Source organism: Myxine glutinosa, chromosome 3 (genome assembly GCF_964187855.1).
Source record: "Myxine glutinosa chromosome 3, kmMyxGlut1.1, whole genome shotgun sequence".
Taxonomy (NCBI): domain Eukaryota; kingdom Metazoa; phylum Chordata; class Myxini; order Myxiniformes; family Myxinidae; genus Myxine; species Myxine glutinosa.
The window spans coordinates 112,286,587-112,305,284 of NC_136263.1; positions in this window are offsets into that span (position 1 = coordinate 112,286,587).

The window sequence follows — 18,698 nt, forward strand, 5'->3', positions numbered from 1 at the left end:
GATCTCAAGGGACGGTTTGGTGCTATGCATTGGTGAAGACGAGGATCCAGTTGTAAACACACAACAAACTCATACATTTACAATAGCGCATATAATCAACTTAATATTGGTTCTGTAGTTAATACAAATCTTACCAAGGAGAAAAATTGCTTCTGGATCTTTAACCTGAGGAAGAACTTCCCGGAATGCAATGCAAACACCATTTTGTTCTGCTTCCTCCACAAACTGAGCAGCAGCGGGACGTCCATAATCATCATCAACTGCTATTACACCAACATAGAGCCAAGTGAAATGTTGCACGAGAAATGCCAGTGCTGTGGCTTCATTTTTAGCATTTGGGAGAGTGCGTAAAAAGGATGGGAACTGTGATTTATCACTTAAGCATTTGCAAGATGATGCATAGCTTACCTGTATCCATCAAACACAACCAAAGCATGAACTCACAAGCAAAAGGTAGAATCATAACTGTTGACAAATTTATCGTTTTCACTTATTAGACACACTGGTTACCTTTACACAATGTTTTCTAATTTGTCACCAACCATTGCAAGAAAACCTATTCCCCACAAAAGTTTATTTTTTTTTTTTTGTGAACGAGAGGATTAAATCTCACATGGACTGATCAGCAAAGAAACAAAAGTTTTTGTCTCTGTCTTCTCTCATGTGCATAACTCGGCTACTGGTTAGAATAATTGCAATGGAGCATGCCTGTGCAGTGGCTCCAGTGCCCCTTGTAGGTTCGATTATAGCAGAAATTTCTGGATATTGGCCAGTCTATGTTGAAAGTTTCTATGGCATCTTAAGTGTCCAGCACTGAAAGCTAGTGGACAGGTGCCAAGTTTAATGTCCCCTGTAGGTTGGCACACTTTGTTGTTCAAGGTCCTGTTTATGAACCACAAATCTGACTACAGTAGTCTGGTCAAGACCCATACGCCTGATCAAACAACTCTAAGGTAAACGTGCCATCTCGGTACCATCATGCCAGACCAACATCCTGTCACTTAACTTTTTCATTTTTGTTTCAAAACAAAACTTTATTTGTCAATGTGAGATAATACTTCCTCTCTCATGATAAGGTCAGAGTTGGATTTGCAGAAGAACAGGCCATCATAGAATTGCTTTGAGCACATCACCAAATCATAACTACCTAACATCAAGAGCCAAATACAAATTCTGTGTGGAAACAAAAGGTGTATAGATGCTTCAGTTGGGAGGTGGGTATATATAGCTTTCTTTCATCAGTCACTATTTTCAAGGTTATTTGGGTGGCCAAACATCGGTAACATTGTTGCTGTAAAATTGGGTAAGAGATATTCTGACATTTTGTTTCTGTGCCCAAGTCCACTCAGATTATTCACATAAAAAGTGAGGTGTAAAATATTTTCTTGTGGACAGGAAAGATCAGCAGAGGAACTAAGACTGCAGCCAACCAGAGCAATCACAGGGGGCGGTTCTTAAAAAAAAAAGGCGTCAAAACAACTGGAGACGATTGTGCTTCTGCAATAACATGCAAGGAAGGAGCCGGTCAAATGAAATTCTACCCCGTTATACTGTAGTTGAAGTATTGTTATGTTTGTAGGGAGTAGTGATAACTTAGAACCAGGTAGATTTGCATAAACTAGCATGCTTCGTATGTCGTGATAAAGAAGAAGAACCACCCTATGTAATAAGTAGGGACTTTGTATTAGACCGGACTGTCGGGTTAAGTTTGTATATTCAGCCCCATCACGAGGGGTGGGGCTTGTTAATTAGCTCAGGGATTATGGGTAAATTAATTCCATTTGTAAATACCTCTGTAATCTATACCTTTGTTCCTTATGACACCGCACTTTACACTAGCCAAAATCGTCCATTAAACACCACTAATAATAAAACTAACAGGAAACCCAGAACAAACCCAACCGTGGATTACCCTGACTTTGGCAGCACACAGGGTGAAAGATCCATGAGGCCACACCCGGAGGAGCGGTGATTTGGCGGGGGGATTTGATTGGCACAAGCCCGGGTAAGATGGGACTTGCTGATAGGAGCAGAGATGGACTACAAAGAGGTGGCACTCGCTGATTGGTGAAGCAGGCACGGATGACGTCAGAGCCACGTGTAAAAAGAGTTGGAGCGGCGGACATTTTTCTCTATCATTCTGGATGTCATAGTAGTCAGGGCCCTTAGGGATATTTTGGTTCAAATTCTTCCAAAAGCATCAAATTTGGCGCAGATGTTGCCCATGCCATACTCTTTCGATTTTTGACGGGCGCCAAGGGCGGTATGATCCAGGGACCATACCGGTCCATCCCGCCATGTCACCTGACCTATGACGTCATAATTAGGATATGCATCCAATCACATGACGTACTATAAGTGGTCAAAGTTCAAAATGAATCGATCGAAAAATGAAGGCAGGGATCCATTTTTAAGGTTTTCATAAAATCCAATATGGCCGCCAGGTCACATGACCTATGACGTCATATTTATGACATGTATACAATCATGTATACATGAACCCGGATCATGATCGCACAAAAATTAAACACAAGGATATGGCATACAGTTCATAAAACATCAAAATCCGTACCTTTGTAATTAGACTGATGAACTGCATATGCCTGAAAATTAGGAAATAGACATGTAAATATTTCCTCTAATTGTCAAAAATAAGGTCAGAGTTCGATTACCCAACCCAGAAACATAAAATGGTGAACCTCGCGTAAATCTTGACAAAAAACTCAAAAACCGACATGTTTGACACAAAAATGACCTTTAAGATGACCTTGAGGGTTGACCTTGACCTCGAATCATCAAAATAACATCATAATTGGATTCCTCGACCTCGAAAACCCCTGAAAAGTGGTATCATACATGATTCCAACCCTTTTGGTTATTTAACTGATTTTCCTCTAATCCGGGTGGCGGCCATTTAGTATTTCGCCAATATGGGGCCCCCGGGGGGGGGGGGGGGCGCCCGTCTTGGCGCCCGTCAAAAATCTAAAGAGTATGGCATGGGCAACATCTGGGCCAAATTTGGTGCTTTTGGAAGAATTTGAACCAAACGACCCCAAAATATCCCTAAGGGCCTGACTATAGTAAACGGTTGTGCATTTTCCTTCTCGGTTTTGGTCTGGCAGTGAACGGTTGTGTGCCGGCGTATTCTCTTCCTTCCCCCTTGCTCACTCCTGCTTCTCTCATCGTGGAAGCTTTATTGCGGACGGCCGTGTTCCGGAATCTTGCTGATGGTTGTGCGGAGGAAGAGCCACAGCCCAGGAACTGCGGGTCTCTGTGCAGAGGACAGGTGGACGAGCACGGCGTGGAAGAGCAGGCTGCACACCTGCCGATCGCTTTGCGCGTAAGGCCTGTTTAGCACCAGCGAGCGTGGCCTAGTGAACGAGGGCGTAGAGGCCTTTTTCCCACCAACACAAGAGCCGTGTCCGGACTGCACGCTCAGGGGGGGAGGGCGGGGGCTGGACGATCCTGACGAGATTAAGGAGATTTCAGAGTTTAGTACACACAGACGCATAGTTATTTGCAGTTATCCTTCCCTTTCGTCTGTCTTTGGGTCTGTATGTGGGGCGTCTCATTTAGGATTTTACTTTTATTGATCGTGCATTTCCCTTGTTACCGGAATTTTATTTAATAACCCTGTTTATTTTTGTGCATTTTAATTCCGTTTTGTGTGAGGTTATTTATTACAGGGTCAATGACATCGGGGGATCAGTGAAGGTAAGGCTCCGGTTTCTCTCCCCCCCCCCCCCCCCCCGTTTGCTCCCCACGCGTATTAACTACGCCATTGAACTGAACGCCTCGGCATGTTAAAGCTTGTTTAGTCATCCGTGCTACCCTACGGTGTTCACCACAAAGTGTAGTCACACGACAGTATTTAAGGTGGATGGACTCCAATGATAAAAAGCAGAGCAAAAGTCCTCCTAAAAATAAAATCGGAACAGTATATATACACATACAGTGCCTTCAGAAAGTATTCATACCCTTTGACTTTTTCACATTTTGTTGTTTTACAACCTGAATTTAAAATGGCTTAAATTTTTGGTTTTGGCTTATATTTCTTTCAACAAATCTACAAATAATACCCCATAATGAGGATTATGCAGTTTATACCATGTGAGACGTAATCTGTGGCTGGTGCTCACCATTAATGCCAGGAGGTGCCTTTTTGCATATATACAGTGCTTATAAAAAGTCTACAACCCCTTTCAAATTTTTCACATTTTGCTGCCCTGTAGCCTGGAATTAAAATGCATTAAATCAGACTTTTCCCACCTTTATTTACACATCGTAACCCACAACTTCGAAGTGAAAAACAAATTCTACAAATTTCAGGAAATTAATAAAAAAATACAAAACTAGAATTTTTGTATGTCTGGGGGGTAAAGCAATATCTAGAGCCAGGTAGATCTGTATAGGTAAGTATTCGACTGTCGCAATAGGGAATCTAACTGTAATAAGTTCTTCATGTTTAGGCGTTTGTCGGGATAATATGTATGATTGTGGATCTACCAGGAGATTCGAGTGTTAAGTAGTTAGGGATTAAAGATAACGCCCCGGTGAGTCCAACCTGGTCATCAAACCTTTGTCCATTATGGCACTGCAAACCACATAAACATTAGTTAGGACCTTTAGTACAACACTAAATGACGCCCTTCCCCCTGACATGACTTAGGAAGAAATCGGGCTGGAACACCGCCACAATTGGCCGCCACCATTTACACCTCCGAAAGGCCTACCCACCTCGCATAGCACGTGCTATGACCGAGGAGCAGGAGTGGGGAGAGTTGGAGCGACGCAGTGGGCGTGACCTGGACGAGCCGGGGAGTCGTGGGAGGCTCTGATTGGCAGAGCAGTGTGCTAATGTGACGTTATAGGCCGGAGATATTACCGAGGGCAGGACGTCATTTTCGGCAGTTGAGATGAGACGGCAGTCAAGTAGAGTTGAGAAGAGTTCTGCAGTTAAGTGCAGTTTGGAGGTGTGCTGACCCAAGTCAAGAGTTGGGATGATCCAGGAGTAGAGAGTTCAGCACGAGCTGAGTGAGCATCGGACACTTTTGCTGGCAGTTGGATCAATAGTACAACTTGAGCGCAGAGAGCCCAAGCAGTGCGCAGTTTGAGTGCAGAGCCCGAGTCCGTTTTGAGCAGTTGGGTTTGAGACGCGTCAGGACATTGGTCCGAGTCGACCTCGTGTGGAGCCGCTAGCCTGCGTGGGACGTGTGGCGCTTGGAGCGAGGCCTTGTGGGACTGGGAGCGAGGGACCTTGTGGTGTGCGATCGGGCCGGAAGGAGCGGTGTTGGACGGCAGCCACCAAGACGACAAAGACAAGATAAGGCCGAGCTCTGCATACACTGTACACGACGTGACGTGTTCTTTTCTTTAATTCCTAATCCCCCGTCTTGTATTTGAGGTCTGGAGTGCGGGATCCTGATTTAGCTACCTTATTTTATTACCGGCGCGTGCTTTTTCACTGTCTTTGCTTTTCCCGAATAAACCCTTGTATTATTTTCCTTTCCCATTCAAACCTGTGCCGCTTCAGTTAATTTCCTCTCACAGGACCGGAGCTACACCGGCGTGCTGCAGTTAAGTGCTTTCGTTGCAGCCTCCATTTCTCTTCTTCCTCCCGCGCGCCATAGCCGAATCCGTGTTTGGATAGTTGCCTCCGAATAAGACCGTTTAGGCTATCCGCAACTTTGATGTTAATTGGAGTTGCACGACAATATCTTGGTTGGATAAGTGTCCACCCCCCTGAGTTAACACTTGGTTGGAGTACCTTTCGCAGCAATTACAGCTGTGAGTCTCTTGGGATATGCCTTTACCAACTTTGCACACATTGATTGGTCAATATTTGCCTATTCTTCGTACAAAACTGTTCAAGCTCAGTGAATTTGTGTGGGGAGCTTTGATGGACAGCAATCTTCAAGTCATGCCAGAGATTTTCAATTTGCTTTTAGATCGGGGCTCTGACTCAAGGGCCACTCAAGGGCATTTATCTTTTTGTTCCTTAGCCACTCCAGTGTGGCTTTGGCTGTGTGCTTTGGGTCGTTGTCATGCTGAAAGCTGAACTTCCATCCCAATTTCAGCTTTCTTGCAGAGGGAGCAGGTTTCCCTTGGGGATTGTTTTCGGTATTTTGCTCTATCCATTTTCCCTTCTATCCTGACAAGTGCCCTGATCCCTGCTGTTGAGAAACATCCCCATAACATGATGCTGCAACCACCATGCTTCACAGTAGAGATGGTGTTCTTTGGCTGAAGTGTTGTGTTGGGCTTGCACCAAACAACGTTTTGCATTTAGTCCAAAATGTTTCGTCAGACTACAAAACCTTTTGCCACATGGCTTCAGAATCTCCGGAGTGGTTTTTTTTTGCATACCTCAAAGGGAACTCAAGGTGGGCTTTTTTGAGTAATGGCTTCCTTCTTGCCACCCTACCGTGTAGTAGGGTGGCAAGAAGTCAGGCAGCTGTACGCCTATACGTCAGGCAGCTGTACGTCAGCCTGCCTGACATACAAGCCAAACTTGTGAAGTGCTTAGGATATTTTTGTCAATGCAAACAGTGACCAGTCTTTGCCATAAAGGCCTGTAGCTCTTTCAAAGTTGCCATTGGCCTTTTGGTGGCCTCTCTGATCAGTCTCCTCGTTGCTTGGTCATCCTGTTTGGAGGGACAGCCTGATCTAGGCAGGATATTGGTGGTGCCATACACCTTCCACTTAATGATTGTCTTGAGTGTGATCCAAGTGATATTCAAGGCATTTGAAATATTTTATAATCATCCCCTGAACTGTGACTTTCCACAACTTTATCCCGGATTTCTTTTGAAAGCTCCTTGGTGCACATGGTTGAGTCTTTGCTGTGAAATGCACTACTCAGCAGAGGAAACATGAAGGAATAGTTGATTACCATATATACCGGTGTATAAGACGCACTTTTTTTATCGGAAAAAAGTCAAAAGTTGGGGGTGCGTACTATACATGGGGATAGAAAAAAAGTCGGCTTCAAAACAAGTCAATTTTCCAATACATTTACGAAAAAAAGTATTTTACGAAAAGCAATCTCGGTTGCACGTTTTCCACCGTTGCGTCATGCACAATTGCGCCAACATGCAGGGCCACCATTGCTGCTCATTCACCCCAAAAGGGCAAACGGGTTTTGTACCATTACGTGCTTTCTATGGATTTGCCGCTCAAAGCAACGCCGCTTCCGGAATGTGAATAGAACGGGCAAACGGTCTCGGTTTTCCCGGGCAAACGCCCCGGCATAAATGTGTATATATATTGCTGCCCGATAAACGGGCTTGTCAGAATACCTGAGCTGTTTTGTTTCAATAAAGCAACTCGGACGAATTCCGTCTTTGGTCGCGTCAATTCTTTCGACTCGCGTTGGAGCGCAGCTCCTTCACTGGTGACCTACCGACATGGACACAGCAGTGACTCTTAAACTGCCTACCTTCTGGGAGGCTCACGCGGCTGTTTGGTTCGCCCAGGCGGACTCCCAGTTCGCCCTGCGAGGCATCACCGCGGATGACACCCGCTTCCACCACATCATGGCAGCGCTCGGTTCCACCACCGCGGCCCGCGCCCTGAGCCTCCTCGAGCACCCGCCGGCTGCCGACAAGTATGATGCGCTGAAGACGCTCCTCCTCGACGCTTTCGCCCTCTCACCGGCGGCACGCCCACGGCGCCTGCTCGACCTGCCCGAGCTCGGCGACACGTGCCCGTCCGAGCGCATGGACTATATGCTCTCGTTGCTCGGTGAGCACTCTCCGGATTTCTGTTCCACGAGCTGTTTCTTCGCCAGCTGCCTCACCCGGTATGCCTCGCCCTGGCTGGCACGTCGATCACCGATCCCCACGCCCTCGCCAGGGAAGCCGATAAGATCTCCTCGGCGGGCCAACACATCGGCGTGGCTACCTGGAGCCTGCCGCCGTCCAAGGCGACGCCCACGACGCCCGAGCGCCCTGCGCGGTTGGAGGCCGAACTGCCGGTGCAACTGGCGGCCGCCACGCCATGCCGACCGCTTCCGACACGACGGCCGGGGCCTCCACCTGACCAGGCATGGTGTTATTACCACGCCAGGTTCGGACACGAGGCTCGGACGTGCCGACCCCCATGCACTTTCGGCAAGTCGGGAAACGGCGGGGCCGGCGTTCATTCCCAGCCATGAGCGCCGGCCACTCGGGCAACTTGCTTTTTATTCGGGACAAAGCGTCCGGGCGGCGTTTCCTTTGTGACACCGGCGCCCAACTGAGCGTCATACCCGCCTCCGAGCAGGACAGGCGGGACGCCGTTTGTGGCCCCTCTTTGGTCGCTGCTAATGGCTCGGCCATACGCACTTTCGGCCCGCGCGACGTCACCCTCTGCTTTGGAAGCCAGCGCTTTCTGTGGACCTTTGTGACCGCCTGCGTCCCCATGGCTTTGCTGGGCGCCGACTTCCTCTGCGCGCAGAGGCTGCTGGTTGACGTCAAACGTCGTCGCCTTGTCAACGCCGAGACCTTCAGCTCCCTGGCGTGCACGATGAGCAGCTCCGCGCCGACCGAACTGGCGTGCGCCCTCCCGACGGCGAACGAGTTCGCTCACCTGCTCGCGGAATTCCCGGCCCTCACGCGGCCGTCGTTTTCGGCCGTCGCAGTGCGGCATGGGATCGAGCACCACATACCCACTACGGGCCCGCCGGTCTACGCCAGGGCCCGCCGCCTCGACCCGGCCAAGCTCGCCGTGGCAAAGGCCGAGTTCGACGCGTTGGAGCACCTCGGCATCGTGCGGCGCTCCAATAGCGCGTGGGCCTCACCACTGCACATCGTGCCAAAGCCGGGGGGCGGATGGCGCCCATGTGGCGACTACCGCCGCCTCAATGACGCAACCACCCCCGACAGGTACCCGATCCCGCACATCCAGGACTTTTCCACCCGTTTGGCGGGACGGGTCATATTTTCCAAAATTGACCTGATACGGGGATACCACCAGGTACCTGTCCGGGCGGCCGACGTCCCGAAGACGGCCGTCATCACGCCGTTCGGCCTGTTCGAATTTTTGAGGATGCCGTTTGGCCTCAAGAACGCGGCCCAGGCGTTCCAGCGCTTAATGGACGGCGTGCTGCGCGACCTGCCATTTCTTTTCATCTATCTGGACGACATCCTCGTCGCCAGCACGTCCCGTGCCGAGCACCTCCTCCACCTCCGAACACTGTTCGGTCGCCTCAGCGAGCATGGCTTAATTGTCAACCCGGCCAAATGCCACTTCGGCACGACGACCGTTGACTTTTTGGGCCACCGCATCACCAAGACCGGGGCCGTGCCGCTGCCGACCAAGGTCGAGGCCATCACCAAGTTCCCGCGTCCCCGTTCCATCAAGGCCCTACAAGAGTTCCTCGGCATGGTGAATTTTTATCACCGATTCGTGCCCCGCGCTGCTCAGCTCATGCGGCCCCTTTACGAGGCCCTCCGGGGCAAGCCGGCCAAGCATGACATTGTTTGGTCCGGGGCCATGGACGCGGCCTTCGCGAGCGCAAAACGGGCCCTCGCCGACGCAACGCTGCTGGCTCACCAGGTGCTCAACGCGCCCATGCCCTCACTACGGATGCCTCCAACTACGCGGTGGGCGCCGTCCATGAACAATGGGTGGACGGGGTTTGGCAGCCACTCGCTTTTTTCAGCCGGCAGCTCTGGCTGAACAAGTTAAAATACAGCACGTTCGACCGCGAGCTGCTCGGTCTATTCCTGGCCGTTCGCCATTTCTGACACCTCCTGGAGGGCCGCCCGTTCACGGCTTTCGTCGACCACAAGCCGTTGGTCTACGCAATGGCCAAAGTCACAGAGCCGTGATCGGCCCGCCAGCAGCGCCACCTCTCCACCGTGTCGGAATTCACCACGGACATCCGGCACGTCGCCGGCAAAGACAACGCCGTGGCCGACTGTCTTTCTCGGGCCAGCGCGAATGCGGTCCACCTCGGCGTGGACTTCGCGCTCATGGCGGCTGACCAGACCACCGACACCTCGGTGCAGGCCCTCCGGGCGGCGGACACGGGCCTCCGCCTGGCCGACATCCCCTTCGCGGGCACCGTCCTGCTCTGCGACGTCTCCCAGGGCCAGCCTCGCCCCATCGTGCCCGTTTCCTGGCAGCGCCGCATCTTCGCCTCCATCCACGGCCTTTCTCACCCGGGCCGGAAAGCTTCTCAGAAGCTGGTGTCGGCGCATTTCGTCTGGCACGGCCTTCGACGGAACGTCCGCGACTGGGCCAACGCCTGCACGGCCTGCCAGCGGGCCAAGGTCCACCGCCACACCCAGGCCCCGCTAGCACCTTTCACCATGCCTGCACGGCGTTTCGACCACGTCCACGTGGACCTGGTGGGTCCCCTGCCCCCATCGCGGGGGTTCACCCACCTGCTCACCATGGTGGACAGGACCACCAGGTGGCCGGAGGCCGTGCCCCTCACCTCCACCACCACCGCCGACATGGCGCAGGCTTTCATCGCCACCTGGGTCGCGCGCTTCGGCGCACCGGTGGACATCTCGTCCGACCGCGGCCCACAGTTCACGTCCGAACTTTGGGGCGTGGTCGCCCGCTCGTTGGGGGTCACGCTGCACCGCACCACGGCCTACCACCCCCAAGCCAACGGGTTGTGTGAGCGGTTTCACCGCTCCATGAAGGCCGCACTCATGGCCGGCCTTCAGGACGACGGTTGGACCGACCGGCTGCCGGGGGTCCTTTTGGGCCTCCGCACGGGCCCCAACGAGGACCTCCGGGCGTCCGCCGCCGAGCTCGTCTACGGCCAGCCGCTCCACGTCCCGGGCGAGTTCGTGCCCGACGCTACCAGTCCCTGGTCCGCCGCACACCAGCGTTCGGACCTCCAGGAGGCCGCCCGACGATTTGCCCCCGTGCCAACGTCCCGCCACGGTGGCCCCCAGTCCTACGTCCCCCCGGCGCTTCGCACAGCGGAGTACGTCTTTGTGTGTCATGACGCGCACCGGGGGCCACTCCGGCCGCCGTACGACGGGCCATTCCGGGTCCTGCGGGCGACAAGTCCTTCGTCGTCGACGTCGGCGGCCGGTCAGACCGGATCTCTGTGGACCGCCTCAAACCGGCGCACGTGGACGTCGACCGACCACCACGGTTGGCCCTTCCTCCGCGGCGAGGCCGCCCCCCGTCTACAGTTCCCCCCGCTCGACCACCCACCACCGGATCGGACCCCCCCCCCACGACCCTCCAGGGGTCGCTTTGGCCGGGTCATCCGGACCCCCCTTAAATTGACCCTGCCGGTGCAGGTCGATTCTGGAGGGGCGTGTGTAGCGGTTCCCGCTGAATGTACACAATCGCCTTGCACCTGCCATGACGTGGCCAGAGCGCGATCGCCATGCCGGGCTCGTCCGGACGGGCCCAGACGCGCCTCTCCTGGGCATGCCCGGACTCGCTGTTCCCGGGCACACCCGAACCTCCCGGGCACGCCCGGTCTCGTCTTTCCCAGGCATGCCCGCTCTCGCCTTTCCAGGGCTCGCCCAGAGCGCCCGGGCACGCCCAGCCTCGACTTGCCAGGCCGCGTCCAGGACGCCCGGGCATGTCCAGACTCGCCTTTCCAGGGCTCGCCCAGAGCGTCCGGGCATGCCCGCTCTCGCCTTTCCAGGGCTCGCCCAGAGTGCTCGGGCACGCCCAGCCTCGACTTGCCAGGCCGTGTCCAGGACGCCCGGGCATGTCCAGACTCGCCTTTCCAGGACTCGCCCTTGACACCCGGGCATGCCCGGTCTCGGTTTTCCCGGGCAAACGCCCCGGCATAAATGTGTATATATATTTCTGCCCGATAAACGGGCTTGTCAGAATACCTGAGCTGTTTTGTTTCAATAAAGCAACTCGGACGAATTCCGTCTTTGGTCGCGTCAATTCTTTCGACTCGCGTTGGAGTGCAGCTCCTTCAGAAAGATGGGGCGAAAGGAGGGGAGAGGCAGAGGTTGCATTAAGAAAAAAAAAAAATCGCTTCCAATCCCGTACGTAATATATGAACCGCGAAACGGACAATTTCTGCCATTTCAATTTTGGTATTTCAAAAAAAAAACATCGTTCAATACCCCGTCATGGTTGACAAACACCGTCTAGATTTTTCACAAAAACAATGTCAGCAGTAGACGCAACGCGAACAACAAAGGAATCTCACAGCCTATAGAACGTTTAAAAATGTTCACAATCCTTTCCTAAAACCAACCCACAGTGTTATCCAAACAGAAATGTGCCATATGGTAAAAATCAATCAATACTACCCCCCCAAAAAATTGGAACACCCACGGGATTCGAACCCAACGAAAAATTATTGTGCATCCGCATTTACTGACTGTGCCATCTCAAATCTTGGAAACTAAAAAAAAAATCTATATGTATGTAGGTGTCGCGCGTTTCGTGTACACTGAACGGGCATTTGAACAATCATGCAAAATACCATGTATGTGTACATGTACGTGTGCTCAGCGTCCACCCACGGTTTGACTCACGAAGCGGTGACTAAGCATATCGGTACATATCGGTCCCTATGTGCGAGACTGACATGACTTTAAAAAAATGGATTTAGAGTGCACACATCAATACATTCCTTTCCAGTGCATCGTAAGACTTTCATTTGTAAAAAATAAATCCAACCAACCATTCCAGAAATTTCAATAGTTCTGTGTTCATGCGAGCACGCATATAAATAGTGCAAGACCCATGTCAGTCACACGATCCTTCACTCAAAGACCCTCTACTCACCGTTCCTCCGCGAACGTGCGCAAAATGCAAACGCGCATGTCATAACAGCCCGCGGGTCAGATCCACCCGCGGAAAACCCCTTAGCAAACCCACGCACGTCCACAGCGCGTGCCTGTCGCATGTAATTGATTTACACAGCGCACTAGACTACATATTTACAGAAAATCGCAAAAAACCCTGGAATAATCGCTAAAAATCGCAAAAAAACTCAAATAATGGCTAAAAAAAACCCTCAAAAAACTCAAATAATCGCTAAAAAAAAATCGCAAAAAAATGTAGCATACATCCCTATTCGCTCCTTCGTCATCACCAAATCAAAATAAGGGGATTTCAACCATAAACAGCGCATATAAATACACATGTAATGGGAATTCAACCCAATTGCGAACGGCAAAAAAAGAAGGTACCAACAGACATCTCAGGACATTACCTCAAACAACGTACAGCTTGAATCAATCATGATACATATACACAAATATACACGTAAGGTCGACCATATTTACATAAGTATATAGTACACCATTTTTGTGGATTTTCATGGATACACAGCACCGTTACTAAGAGACCAAAATGGATCTCATAGTGGATCTTGTGAATAAATCCATCGCACCTTTACAAAAATGTGCTTCATCCAGGGCTTTCTACATACCTTAAGTGGAGTTGCCCACAAGGTATGCCTTGTGGAGTTGCCCACCGACCACATTTCTAATACCTGAAACAATAATTGAGCAGGTTCTTGTATTGCATCGTACTGTAAAGATCGACAAGAGACAGACACAAACTTACCTTGTACACCTGCGCTGTCTGCCTGTCAACGGAAGCCACCAACTGATAGGGAACTTTTAACTGAACCCTTAAAAGAGATTTCGCAAGATGAGGCTCAGACTCAAAGGAACTCCGACTCGTTCAATTCAGATCGAGATTTATTCCGAATTGCAGAGAGAACTTTTACACAAAATATAACCAAGATATGACGTGTCGTATGGTTGAAGACTTCTTTCTCTCCTTCTCTCCTACTCGCAGCCTTGGAGCATTCTCTTAAGTAGATCTCAGCTGCTTTGATGTCGGTCGAATGGAATTCCGAGGTCAACACAGAGCTTGGTTGACTCCAGTCTTTTTGGCACCAAAGCACATCTGGTTTCTATTATGGAGCCACTAAAAGCTTTACAAAAGATGGCTATCACGGAAAGAAGAGAACAGGGTCACTGTTTGGGCCGAAAAGTTCAACCCTTTCTGACAATTTAATCTCTGTCAGTTGACTTCTTGCATTCAAACCCGGGCTGAGTCAACACTTTGCCCTGAGCCTTTCGCTAAAGGACAAAGGTTCTATCTTCCAGATGGCCCCTTATCATTTTGGTTCCATTCCCAATGCATTGCTCACGCTGCGAGCTTTGAAAGCACATTCTGCTTTTAATACTAGTTTTAACAGTGGGCAATAACTTGCCTCCCTATATCTTTACAATTCCACAAGTGGCACTGACACCACACATTTGGACCACATTTCGAGTGGCCCTGCTCATGAATAAAAAAAATGATCCATGTGTGCAAGTATGAAGATTTAGATGGGCCTGATCTTCAAATGGCCTGTATGCCGGTCAGGGCCAGCCGGTTTTGTTAGCCAGCCGACCAAGGCAAGAAGCCACTCCAGCAACATGAGAGATGACTCCAGCAACAAGTGCTCCGAGTTTTATTCCTCAAGTCCAGGTCCTGGCCATAGTTTTTGTAAATAAATTGTGTTTAGTGTAAAATGTAAAAATGTTGCCCACCGGTTATGTGTTTAGTTGCAAAATTTCGGCAATACGTGAACAGTATAGGGTTGTGGGTGTGAATCTGTTAGGTAGTTTCTCAACGCATTAGGAGCAACATATTTACTTTAAAAATGTACATTTAAATGTAAAAAAAGAAGAAAAAGTCGCACACATTGGGACTTGAGTTAAAAATGTTAGGGAAATCACATCTACGTGTCACACTAATAGTAATATTAAATGAATGCCAGCTCACCCCAGCCGCTCCATGTGGACAACTCGGGTCGAGTCTCGGTGAGAGGAGGGGGTAGTGTTGCGGTTTTGCCATAGAGGCAAAACCCCTATAGTCAATTGCACAACAATATGTAACTTGCAGAAGTTAGTTATTTCTCATAGAATGTAAAGATTAGCCGTTTCCCATTGTGTTGTCATAAAGACCAAATATGTCTTGATATTAGGCAGGATGTCAAGCCTTCTTGTGGCTGGGGGAAGCCATTACTAATGTGCAGAAAGGCTTGGCCAGAAGCACAGGCCCACGTGACCAGCGAGGAGGCGGGAACACGTCGCCAGGATGCGGCAAACCTCAGCCAATGGGAGGCTGTGGAACATTTTGAAGGGGGTGGGCGGGTTTGATAAAACCCCCGTCCAGCGCATTTTGATTCTCTTGCTTTTAAGCTGCGCCCACGGTACGACATCTCTTGGATTTTGCAGCGCCGAGGACACACCTGAGCTCTTGCCTTTTCGCCACGCCCATGACGAGACCTTGCTTGCCTTTTCGATTCTCCCACGACACGTGTTTGGACTTTGTGTTTTCACGGACACCCATCGCTTCTTCGCCAATCTCTTGTGCCATCCGGCTGACCTGCAAGCATTGGCTTTCTACCAGACTCACCTGAGCTGAAGTTATCTGCCTGCGTGGCAGCTTGTCCAACCTGTACTAAGTTGTCCGTGCTGACTTCAAGGCGGTGGTTCGTCCTTCGGTCATCACCACATTGAACTGCACGTCCGGATCGAGGATACCAGCGGACACCACGTGGCCATTGAGGCAATCCTAGCAAGCACGTACATCGGTACGCCCTTAACCAGCATGTCTTCCCCTGTGTGAGAGTGAGTGTGAAGGCGCCAAGTCGGGTTTATAGTAGGTAACACTTGATAAGCTGTATCTTTTGTCTATTATCTGTGCCTTCAAAATAAAAGGTTTTACATTTGGTTACTTTCCAAACAGTTCGGTACGTCCTTTCTCCATTGGCCTAGCATCATCCGAGACCCAATTTGGCTCAAACCGGGTTCATAAATCACGTTAAGTACGACGCTTTCCACACCATGCAAATCCGCTCGGCACGCAATTGAATAAGGTGTGTGAAAGCGAGGGTTCGATCCCCGGTTTCTTCGGTCACGTGTCTTGAAGGTATTTGGGATATTTGACCAGCAAACTCTTCGGCGCGTGACTGGGAGATTGGCGATCGGAATTGCTTTGCAGTCCGTCAACCACGAGTTTAGTAGTCATGGATGGCAGCCTCAGTGGAACCGGAGTTCGAGGGGGAACGGGGTATAAACCCCCCTTAGTACGTTGACGAACCCGGCATCGGCAGCAATACTTTAACTTTGATGCCATGCAGAGGTCGAAGACACTTCCTTGCTCGAGTGACCGGAAATGGAAGTCAAAGTCTTTTGGGTTGTGGAAGTGTAACTCAGTGTAACTTATTGGTTGGAACTGGTAACGAACGAAGGTACGAGCAGGTGAGCAGGTGGTCGTAAGAATGTCAGGAATGCATCTCGCCCTGTCGAAGCTGGGAGTCCTGTTGTGTAGCTTTAGCACGACCCCGGGCTAACACACATTCCCAAGCCCGTACTATTGTCTTTCATCGGGATGCAAAGTGGATGAAGCAAATTCCCAGCAGGGAGGAGAGCGAGCTGGTGCCAGTGAGGCGACCAAGTAACGTTAGCGGAGAAGGGATTACGATTTCAGCGGACAGAGGATTAACTGAAGTTTGCCGATATAAGCGGAAGAGACTTAGAGTCAAGGGGCACTTGCCACGAGAAGCCCTGCCCGACGGAATGAACGCGTACCACTGGTTCAGCGCTGCAGCCACGAAAGAGGGACTATGCGGATAGAGTTACCTGGTCGATTGAGTTAACGATAGTTATTACTATTTGAAACTAGTTAATAAAGTGTTGACCTGTTGTAAACCTGTGTCCGGTCATTGGAGTCTTGAGTCCACCACACTTCCACGACAATCTGGAGGCACCGCTGGGATTTCGAGTGGACGTCGCCAAGGTAAGCATGATTCTTGGGGAGGGTCCATTACGAAATACGAACTTGAAGTTAATTCTTCGAAACATGGAAAAGAGGATGTGTGTGTGGGGCTTGCATTCCATAGGTAATCCAAGGAGTGTAAACGTATTTTTTGTCACGACCGTCCGAGGTAAAAGTCACGGATGGAACGTTTTAAATGATTCTATTATTCGTGTGCTTGCGAGGATATGTACATTATACGCTGGGTATTAAAAGCCTTACTCTGTTCTGGAGGCGAATCGGCTCATGAAGTGCACCATGAGGCGATTTGTTTGCCGGTTCGGTAAGGTTCGGTAAGGTCCGTACACGTGTACAATCGTGTACACCCGTTTTAAATAAATAAATAAATAATTTTTTTTTCAGTTTTCCCGCCATGTCTAAAACTCGTTTGATTACAATATAAATTAATGACAGACAACGCCATCTCATGCCGGTCCAGAATTATTGTGAAAGATGGCGATTGGATGAAAATTGCATACCGACACTCCCTCACTGTCCCTCATTGTCCCTCATTTCCATTTCGGCTACCTGTCTCTTGCTCCCGCTCCTTCTCCCTCCCCTCCCTCTAGTTCCCATTGGCGGACGTTTTGCGAGAAGCAAAGCGTTTTGCAGGAAGCTTCCAGGAAGCTTCCAGGAAGCAAAGCCAGGGCTGTTGCTTTTTCGTGTTTTTCCGCTGCTCCCTGTGCTTGATATTTAAATCCCATTCGAATGTCAAGTAAATCGGATGGAAATTGAGGATTTTGAAATTGTTGTTGACTTTTGGCCTATGTGGAACTCGCTGTTGGAACTTGCTGTTGGAACTTGTTGTTGGAACTTGTTGTTGGAACTTGTTGTTGGAACTTGTTGGAACTTGTTGTTGGAACTTGTTGTTGGAACTTGCTGTTGGAACTTGCTGTTGGAACTTGTTGTTTGAACTTGTTGTTGGAACTCGCTGTTGGAACTTGTTGTTGGAACTTGTTGTTGGAACTTGCTGTTGGAACTTGTTGTTGGAACTTGTTGGAACTTGTTGTTGGAACTTGTTGTTGGAACTTGTTGTTGGAACTTGTTGTTGGAATTTGTTGTTGGAACTTGTTGTTGGAACTTGTTGTTGGAACTTGTTGTTGGAACTTGCTGTTGGAACTTGTTGGAGGAACTTGTTGTTGGAACTTGTTGTTGGAACTTGCTGTTGGAACTTGTTGTTGGAACTTGTTGTTGGAACTTGTTGTTGGAACTTGTTGTTGGAACTTGTTGGAACTTGTTGTTGGAACTTGTTGTTGGAACTTGTTGTTGGAACTTGCTGTTGGAACTTGTTGTTGGAACTTGTTGGAACTTGTTGTTGGAACTTGTTGTTGGAACTTGCTGTTGGAACTTGTTGTTGGAACTTGTTGTTGGAACTCGTTGTTGGAACTTGTTGTTGGAACTTGTTGTTGGAACTTGCTGTTGGAACTTGTTGTTGGAACTTGTTGTTGGAACTTGTTGTTGGAACTTGTTGTTGGAACTTGTTGGAACTTGTTGTTGGAACTTGTTGTTGGAACTTGTTGTTGGAACTTGTTGTTGCAACTTGTTGTTTGAACTTGTTGTTGGAACTTGTTGTTGGAACTTGTTGGAACTTGTTGTTGGAACTTGTTGGAACTTGTTGTTGGAACTTGTTGTTGGAACTTGTTGTTGGAACTTGTTGTTGGAACTTGTTGTTTGAACTTGTTGTTGGAACTTGTTGTTGGAACTTGTTGTTGGAACTTGTTGTTTGAACTTGTTGTTGGAACTTGTTGTTGGAACTTGTTGTTGGAACTTGTTGTTGGAACTTGTTGGAACTTGTTGTTGGAACTTGTTGTTGGAACTTGTTGTTGGAACTTGTTGTTGGAACTTGCTGTTGGAACTTGTTGTTGGAACTTGTTGTTGGAACTTGTTGTTGGACCTTGTTGTTGGAACTCGTTGGAACTTGTTGTTGGAACTTGTTGTTG